Source organism: Aplysia californica, unplaced genomic scaffold (assembly GCF_000002075.1).
Source record: "Aplysia californica isolate F4 #8 unplaced genomic scaffold, AplCal3.0 scaffold00683, whole genome shotgun sequence".
NCBI lineage: Eukaryota > Metazoa > Mollusca > Gastropoda > Aplysiida > Aplysiidae > Aplysia > Aplysia californica.
This window is the reverse complement of record NW_004797953.1, coordinates 88,713-98,088: the sequence shown is the minus strand read 5'-3', so window position 1 is coordinate 98,088 and position 9,376 is coordinate 88,713. Positions and strand designations below refer to the sequence as shown.

The 9,376-nt window shown below is 41.3% G+C and overlaps 1 protein-coding gene across 1 annotated transcript in view; it reads left to right on the top strand.

The window, feature by feature from the left end:
- Positions 1-6,856: 6,856 nt before the first annotated feature.
- Positions 6,857-9,376, top strand: part of LOC101859513 (low-density lipoprotein receptor-like) — a 5,092-nt gene continuing 2,572 nt past the window's right edge. Inside the window, exon 1 of the mRNA XM_035972409.1 lies at positions 6,857-7,122. The gene's annotated coding sequence lies outside the window, so the exon portion shown is untranslated. The remainder of the gene's footprint in view (positions 7,123-9,376) is intronic.

Below are 9,376 nucleotides of genomic sequence, written 5' to 3'. Positions count from 1 at the left end.
GTATCTGAATCTCACAAACCAAGCATCTAATTTTTTTGCACTTTAGACTTCACTGATGTCATTAAATTATTTTAGTTCCAAATCGAGTCAAATGGTGCGCAACACAGTGAACAGAGATTACGTAAGTGTACGTTATGGTAGTAGATCGTGGTTTACCCTTGTGAAATTGTCAAGTTGTAATCCCCCCCTCCTTTCTCTCTCTCTCTCTCTCTCTCTCTCTCTCTCTCTCTCTCTCTCTCTCTCTCTCTCTCTCTTTCTCTCTCTCTCTTTCTCTCTCTCTTTCTCTCTCTCTACCTCTCTCTCCCTACCTATCAATCTATCTTTCCCTCCGTCTCTCTCTTTCTCTCTTCCCGGCTCTCTCTCTCTCACTCTCTCTCATTCTCTCTCTCTCTCTCTCTCTCTCTCTCACACACACACACACACACACACACACACACACACACACACACACACACACTCACTCACTCACTCACTCTTTCTCTCTTGCTTCAACTCTGACTTTCAGGACAAACCTAGGCTAAATCGTTCACAACATTCCTGAAGGTAGACGGGGATACTCGATAACCCTTTTATTATTATTATTATTATTATAGTAGATGGTTTTATGGCGCTCGCAACTGCATACGGTCATATGAGCGCCAAGGGGTGGGTGTCAACAGAGAAGTCTTTACAGGGAATCAGACTTACTCTGCTCACCTCTCTAGCTTCAACAGCACAAGGTCTGCTTCGACTATCAAGGCACCCCGGAAATAGCAGGTCACAAGATGTGACAAACATACAAAAGAAGTAGAGGAAAATGACAATAGTAAGGATTAGGAAAGAAAAAGCAGCAGTTCCCCCTTGTAGATCAAGCACAGATATGAGCGTGACATGAATCAGCCCATTTACAATTCTACTGTGCTTGAACGAGAAAAATGTCCCCCTTTTGGGAATGGCCTAAAGACACTACAGTCAGAGGCACTGCCCCAGGGGGGAGTCGATAACTCTACACATTGCTAACAATACCCCATTTGGGAATCGAACTCTCATCCTCTACCAACCACGACGAGAGCGTAACCGTTGCACCACATAACCCGGATATTGTGTAACGACAGTCAAAGCCAACATCAAGCAATTGACACCCCCTTCTCCACCCCCACCCCCACCCCCACCCCTAACTACTCGCTTCCAATCCTTATATTATGCATCACTCATATGTACTTGCAAAAATGTTGACCTTTCAATTAATCACAAACTACACCTAATTAGCACTAATTGCGCCTACTGTTCGCAATGCTCCTTTCACCAACTCTTTATGACGGAGCAGGGACCAAACACTCACCCTCCCAAACCTGGCTAAACTGCCACAAAGAGCGAGTTAATCAACAAGATAATTGCCGAAATCACTACCGCCCCTTGATCGTTTATCAGATGTTTTCTGCCCTTCAAAGGAGAGAGAACTCATGTCAATAAAGTTACTGGGCCCAGGGGCGGTTCTTTCACTATAAGTGTGGTCAAAAATTCGTGGTGCAACTTTTTTTCAAATATTTCCTGAACCATTGAACATAGACTCTCCAGCTTTTGCACAAATACTTGTCTTAATTTGTCTTAACTAATAACTATTTTTGTAAACGTCTGTTAAGTCTATTCTAAAAAATTCCTTAATGAATACTAATTTAAAAAGTTCAAGTGAATGGTTTCTACAGATTTTGAAAGGTTTACAGCTGAGGCAATATCGCTTTTAAAACAAAGTCTGTAATGTTTTTCTATTGGCGACATTATGCTTATTGAACACTTAATATTTTGTGAACCTTTAATTCGGAAATGAGAACATTATAAAATCAAAATTTTGTAACAAATGTTGCCACTAAATAGTGTCATTGGTGAGCTATGACGTAGGCCACATGCGTATGCAAAATGTATGTGAGAAGCCGGAAGTGCTGTGAACAAACCCATTTTTCGCGTGACAGAGACTTGTAGTATTTTATATAAATTTAAGGACAAAAGTTTTATACTCTAACTTCAATTATTGCGGAAAATATGATTAATTTGAGACAAATTGGTACAAACTGCTGGGCAAAGTTTGGGCCACATTGATTCACCCAGAAATAAGTTGCGCAAAGAATTTTTGACCTCACTATAAACAGGACCGGCGGCGTCGGTCGCTTTCTGTTGACTGGATAGTGGACAAGAGATTGATAATTGATAACTTTCTTTCTTCAGTTTCAAGTAGATCCAGACTTAGACAATTTATCAACGTTTAAAAAGCACTTTGTCGCTTTGAAAGCGTTCAAAGAAAAAAAAAGGTTCACTGTTATGTTGTCGTACTACAGAGACTCATTCCTTCATTTTTGTTTATCACACCGGCCCATAGCCTTCATGAGAGCTGGGCAATGAGTCGCTTTTGCAAGATCCGGATAATATGTTAGTGCACCTCTGCGGCAAATAATATGATATGAACCACTTCGGCAAATGGGTTAGAACCACTTCGACAAACGGGTTAGCATCACTTCAACAAATGGGTGCACCCACTTCGGCAAGCGGGTCAGGAAAGGGAGTTAAGAGTCTGAATTCGGATAATGTTTCATTCAGAATTATCCAGTTATCCTTATAGATGATCCGGATTTTGCCCACCTCTACTTCATGTAAATCGCCCCCTGTCACGGTATTATAGAACATGTTCGTGAGGCCTCACCGAACACCGCCCGCTCAGTGGTGACGTCAGACTCCCCGGCCAATTCAGTTTTTGCCCTCAGAGCACAAAGATGGCTTCTAATTACCAATTAACCTTTATATTTCTTACAAAGGACGTACAAGTCTCTGGTACAAATTTTATACATTATTGTTTGGAATTATTTCACCAGTAACATATTTTATTATTCAACCTGTCTCTTGTTACTGTCAGAACATTTATTGTCAACATAGCTATAATCTTTAATGCCTGTTGAATTTTAAGCTACCCATGACTACGTTTGATCTTTTTTCGGCGGAAACTGTTTGTTGTTGTTGTTGTTGTTGTTGTTGTTGTTGTTCTTGTTTCGGACACGTCTTGGTGACAGCAGCAAAACAAGAGAACTCTTTAACCCCACAACAGACACCCCCTACGTACGACGACGATAATCTTACCAAGTTCCAGATGTGGAAGAGTTCTGTGATAGAGAATAACAGATCCTCCCCCCCCCCCTCCTCACTCTCACCATCACCCCCGGCCGCTCCCACTTCTGTCTGTCTGTCTGTCTGTCTGTCCCTCTGTCTGTCTGTCTGTCTGTCTGTCTGTCTGTCTGTCTGTCTGTCTGTCTGTCTGTCTGTCTGTCTGTCTGTCTGTCTGTCTGTCTCTCTATCTCTCTCTCTCTCTCTCTCTCTCTCTCTCACTCTCTCTCTCTCTTATGCACCCCGCATAATTCAGCAAAATTAGATCATTTTTGGCATAATTTCTGATCATTTTCCTGTATCATTTTTTGTTAAAATAAACAGAATCGCATAATTTCGCTTTGTTGGACTCAGTCTGCATAATTTCAAAATCTTTTTTGCATAAAACCACGGGGGCAGAAGATTTGACCGACAGAGTTCAAATCCTAAAGAGTTGTTTGTAGATTATTCTGAATGTTTCCCCCATTCCAATCAAAGAAGGATAAAATTGATTCAAAAACCCCACCCTTCAAAATACTGCTTTGTTGTACGAGGCCAAGTTAAACCTAAAAGTGTTATGTGGGCCACACACGCCACAGGCCGTCCTTGAGGCTCAACCTCAATTGGTCGCTCTTAATGGCGTCGGCGGTGGCCTAGTGGTTAGGCTCTCGGATTCGCAACCGTAAGGTCATGGGTTCGAATCCCGCCAGGGGCCCGACGTTGTGTCTTTGGGAAAGGCACTTTACACGAATTTTCCTCACTTCACCCAGGTGGGAATGGGAACCCGGCTATAGACAGCGAATGATCTTGTCAATTTGTTAGTGTTTGAGCACTTAATCAGCTGCTTGCACCGTATGCTTCACGGGAAGCTGAGAATGTTTCGAAGTGTTCTATGGTCTGCTGGGGTAATAATATAGTGTAAAGCGTAGAGAGCCTGCTGTTGAGCGGGGATATGTGCTATACAAATGCTATCTATTTTATTATTATTATTATTAATGACAAGCGGGCTACCCCAGATTTCTGAGGTTTCCAGAAATCTTGACCTACACCAGAAGTGGGCATTGCCCTACCCATGGCAGAAGTTTGGTTTCATTTGTTAGTATATTTATTTGGTTATAGAGAAAACTCTCCTTGTCTTTTAAAGAAACTGAAAGTTTACTAGTGATAATAATAAAAATAATAATAATAATAATTATAATAATAATAATAATAATAATAATAGATAGATAGATAGATAGATAGATAGATAGATAGATAGATAGATAGCATTTGTATAGCTCAACAGCAAGCTCTATGCACTTCACAAACTATAGACCTATTGCCTACAAAGTTTTCGCCAGGTAGGTCGCCATGATGGAATGCACTTTGGTATTGTATTTGCACAGTCCTGGCCTGCGCCGTTTGTGTGCACTTGGCCCAGGTCGCCTCAGCCAGCAGGCCTTAGGACAAAACACAAGGCGGCCCCAAGGCGGCTCAATGATGACCTTCTGGTCGTAGATCCCAAGGACGGCCTATGTCGTGTGTGGCCCGCATTAAGGCTCAGCTGCGCTCTCTGTCTTGATTGGTCAATTGGGCATGGGAAGTTCGTCAACCCGGTCAGTACTGGCGGGGATGGTCACTTTTTATAAGCCAGACAATTAACAAGAGATTTGTTGCTGATAATAAGTTTCATTCAGTTTTAAGTAAATCCAAATTAATCAACACCACGTAAGTGACCATGCTTCCTTAGATAGGCCCCAAAGAAATTAATATTAGAAAAGCGCTTTGCCAATTTGAAGGCTCTCAAGGAGACAAAAGGGCTTCAGGGCTGCGCTGTCTCACAACAGAGACGCTTTTCATAATCTTTGCTCATCAGCACTGGCTTGCAGCCTGCATGCAAATCTCTTCCTATCACGATGTGTAACTTCGTTTAGGTGAGGGTTAGATCTAAGCTTTCTCAGTAAGAAAGCCTAGTGCGAGACTCAAACCGAATACCTCATGCTCAGCGGCGACGTCAGCCTTGCCAATGAATTCAACACCATAATCTTGAAAAGACCACGACTCCTTAATTGCCAATGTGGTTTCTCTGTTGCTTGTAAATGAAAAATAAGACTGTTTTGAACAGAACAATAAATTCATGTTCTATTTCTTTAGTAATATATATCATTCAACTGTTTCTAACTACTGTCAGAAAATAAAATTATTCTAGTCAACATGGCCCTAATCTTTATTGCGTATTGAATTTTGAGCCAGGAAAAGTTTCGTATATTGTTCTATTCACCGCTTACTCTCCCCTTTAATCTTACCTGGCCCATAGCCCGACCAGCTTTGACAATAATCGCCGAACGATAATATTATTGAGGGAATTTTTACAAGTTGAGAGGCACTCGGCGGTCGGAGTCTGGGCCAAAAACTATAGCCCCCCCACCCCCACCCCCTTCCTCCTCCCCCGCCATACATTTGTTTCAAAATTCACATTTGAGTCTCGTTCTGAAAAGTGCGAGGAAGAACGTTTAATTATAAAACGATCGCAAATTGTTGTGTGCTAACTTTGTTCAATGCGTGTGTGTTGAAAGCATTGTTTTGTATCTAATTCTAGGCTTGATCTGCAAGGGACAGCTCTTATTATTTACGGAGCGAGTATACTTCAAAATTTTGTGCGGGTGTGTAGAAAATTGAAGTCTTTGGGTCAAGTACAGTGGACCAGGACTAAGAGTTGGTTACTTCTCATTTTCGGTTTGCTTTCTTGAATGGTAGTCTTTCTTTTTCCAAGAGACTGTTTCAGTTTCTATCTGTCCTTCTCAATGATTTCCGTCAATGTCTGGAAACCCAGACTTACATTTAAATTTGTGTAACCGAGATAGAGCGTTCAGGCTTTACACAATGGGTCAAGAACGTTTGGGTGCGGTAGTGATTCTGTCTCTTCGTAAAGACACATTTATTGTCAAATTGAAACGTTCGTAGAGAGAATCGTCAAATTACTTCCAAAAGAGCAGAAAGGCGGACTTTTTGCAAAAATGAAAACCAAGTATATCTAAGCCACGCCATTTGTATCGGCTAGGCATATTTAGTTACGTTTTTAAAGACTGTCGTATTATTTTGGCTCTTTCATATTATGTACATGGAAATGTTTATACAAATAATGGAAGGTGACCATATACCACATGTGCTGTGCATGTTTTGTGCGTGTGTGTGTGGGGGGGGGGGGGGGGAGGGGAGGACGAGGAGAGGAGAGGGAATGAAAATGTAGGAGTATAAAATAAAGTATAATATTATGTGTCTCACTAAGTATGTTGTGGGTGAAAGAGAGGGGAGGGGAAGTCGGCGTTAAGGATAGCCTGTCAGTTCTAAACACCCCGCGCCGCCCCTGATCGGGCCTATCTTCAATCTGCGTGCGAGGATGCGGGTGGGGCGCGGGAAAATTTCACGCAATAAGTGTCGAGCGTAACGACGTGGTGGAATCAGGCGCTCGTCAATTTTTGGGTATGTGGAGTGTGGAGTTATTGGCATCATCTTACAGCTCGTTCATTTGTCTTGCTTTGGACGAAAATAAATACCCATTAATCTTGAATAGAAGTTGAGATATTTACGAAGGAAGGAGGTGGGGCTCACCTGTTTTCAGAGGTAAAATTAGTGAGAAAATGGCCGCCAAATATGAGTGATTTCCTTCGCTTGAGAGTCCTTAGGAAATGAAAATTTACATTTTTTGTTCCTTTAATCAACGTTTTTCGGTACAATCCACACAGAAATGTGTTCTTTAATGGGCATGACAGATAATTAGCCAAAAAACAAAAATTCGATAAAAATTCACAAACCCGTGGGAAAATACCAGTTTTTACACTTTGATTATTTTGACGAGCGCCTGATTTCACCACACTGCCTCACAATTAATTGTCGAGCGTAACGACGGAGGCAAAAAAACTCTCTGTGGCAGTGGTGACTGAAGCAGTGTGCTCAATTACTCGCACTCGCGCACAGACACGTCAGTGACACCACAGAGAGTGAGCGGTGAATGACAGTCTACACTTTCTCAAAGTGAGTGAAACTTGGATAAACGTTATCATATCATACTTGAGTTTACCATGGTTGTATAATATTGTACGTACGTACGTGGGTTTACTTGATTAATGATTAAATGTACGAGAGTTTACAACGGTTATACGCGCGCCTTTTTATAATGGTTATATGTGTATGTGAGTTTATGATTGTGATATAAACGTGAGCTTATAACCCCCATGAGTACACTGTTTTTGTATGATTACATGTATAGATGATTTTATAATCTTTATATATGCGTGAATTTATCATCGTTGTATGTACATGAGTTTGTAATAAGTTGGAGGTTTTTAAAGGAAATTATTGTAAACGTTTATCTTCCCTATCGAAGCAAATTTGACAAACGTGGGAGCCTGTTTCTTAAACCTTGCAACATCCCAGATATCCCGCTGAAATAACGGGGAGGAGTTCTGCAGAGGGCCGGCACTTTCCATGACAAGGTCGGCTGAGCAGACTATACAAGGTTAGGGTTAGGTTTAGGGTTAATGTTAGGGTTAGGATTAGGGTTAACGTTAGAGTTAGGGTTAGGGTTAGGGCTAGGGTTAATGTTAGGGTTAAAGTTAGGGTTAGAATTAAGGTTAATGTTAGGGTTAGGTTTAGGGTTAATGTTAGGGTTAGGTTTAGGGTTAATGTTAGGGTTAGGATTAGGGTTAATGTTAGGGTTAGGATTAGAGTTAATGTTAGGGTTAGGGTTAGGGCTAGGGTTAATGTTAGGGTTAGGTTTAAAGTTAATGTTAGGGTTAGGGTTAGGGTTAGGGCTAGGGTTAATGTTAGGGTTAGGGTTAGGGTTAGGGTTCATGTTAGGGTTAGGGTTAGGGTTAGGTTTAGGGTTAATATTAGGGTTAGGATTTGGGTTAATGTTAGGGTTAGGGTAGGGGCTAGGGTTAATGTTAGGGTTAGGGTTAGGGTTAGGGCTATGGTTAATGTTAGGGTTAGGGTTAGGTTTAGGGTTAATGTTAGGGTTAGGTTTAGGGTTAATGTTGGGGTTAGAGTTAGGGTTAGAGTTAGGTTTAGTGTTAGGGTTAATGTTAGGGTTAGGGTTAGGTTTAGGGTTAGGGTTAATGTTAGGGTTTGGGTTAATGTTAGGGTTAGGGTTAGGGTTAATGTTAGGTTTAGGGTTAGGTGTTGTTGGTCGGCCGGCTCTCTGCAGAACTCCTTCCGAAATACGCAATAAAATAGTCGCTTTTAAGCACAAGGGGACTGTGCCGAAAAATGCTGTTTTGAGAAAATCGAAGGTAACGTTTTTGCCCCTTGTTCAGTTTCTTTAAAAGACGAGATTTTTTTTCCATAACCTAACAAATATACACACCAATGAAACCAAACCTCTCCTATAGGTAGGACAATGCCCACTCTTGGTGTAGATCAAGATTTCTGGCAACTCCCGAAGCCTGGGTTAGCCCTCTTGTCCTTAAAAGCGACCATATTAGGGTTAGGGTTAGGATTAAGGTTAGGGTTAGGGTTAGGGTTAGGATTAATGTTAGGGTTAGGGTTAGGATTGAGGTTAGGGTTAAGGTGAGGATTAGGGTTAGTGTTAAGGTTAGGATTAAGGTTACGGTTAGGGTTAATGTTAGAGTTTGGATTAGGGTTAGAGTTAATGTTAGAGTTAGGGTTAGGGTTAATGTTAGAGCTAGGATTAGGGTTAGGGTTAATGTTAGAGTTAAGATTAGGGTTAGGGTTAATGTTAGAGTTAGGATTTGGTGTTGTTGGTCGGTCGGCTCTCTGCGGTACTCCTTCCGAAAAACTACATAGTGGGTGGTTGGCGGATGCTCTTGTGTGGTTTGCTTCTTCTTTCCTATCAAACATCTATTGTCTTTATCTCCCCTCCTTCTTTTTTGTGTTTGTTACTCTCTTGTAACACCTCTAATCTTCGAGACTTGTAAGACCTTATTGTGTTGCAAGTGCCGTAAAACATTTACTAAAACAAAAAACTCAATAAAATAGACTTCTCTGCTCGGGAAAAGAACTCGCGTCCTCTGAGTATAACAATTGGGAGCCTAACTATTACACCACAGACAGACCCTGGTGTCATCATCACGCAGAAAGGGATAGGAAATCAATCCAAATTTCTTTCTCTGATCTTGCTTGAAAAACTGTTTAGCAATATAGAACGCACGAGTATGTGTATAGCAGCACATTGAAATGGTTTCTTCTTCTTCTTTTTCTTCTTCTTCTTCTTCTTTTTCTTCTTCTTCTTCTTCTTCTTCTTCTTCTTCTTCTTCTTCTTCTTCTTCTT